This window comes from Arachis duranensis, chromosome 9 (assembly GCF_000817695.3).
Source record: "Arachis duranensis cultivar V14167 chromosome 9, aradu.V14167.gnm2.J7QH, whole genome shotgun sequence".
NCBI classification, from domain to species: Eukaryota; Viridiplantae; Streptophyta; class Magnoliopsida; order Fabales; family Fabaceae; genus Arachis; species Arachis duranensis.
In genome coordinates this window covers 118848950-118849430 of record NC_029780.3, presented here as the reverse complement: position 1 = coordinate 118849430, position 481 = coordinate 118848950, and positions in this window count along the sequence as shown.

The following is a 481-nucleotide window of genomic DNA, read 5'->3' as shown; positions in this document are numbered from 1 at the left end:
CACTAGGGAGTTGGGATAGAGGTGGTATTTTGGGGTTTACGTTAATGTTGACACTTAACACCCACGCGGTTCTGCCAAGCGAGTGGGATAACGCGTCCAATAATATGGAGCCGCGTGGCATGTTTAATTTTTTCAAATTTAGGTCACTGTTTGGAAAATTTGAAATTCGCTCTCTCACCTGGCAAAAACAATCTAGAGGACCGGTTATGTATAGAGTCGAGAATAGTCAAAATACAGATTTGTTCAAGTCTTATAGAAATAACGGTATTGTTTATTTGTTTGTGATTTGTTTATTTGTTTGTGATTAGTAATGGCAATATTATTCGAATTTGTATTTATCTATTTTGTTTTATTTGTTTGAAGTGGATAATTATCAGTTTTAAAATGGTGTGAGTTTTGAGTGAAGTAGGTTTTTAGATAAGACGGAATAATGTCGAATATGATCAGTTTTAATATATATATAATTTTAATATATAATATT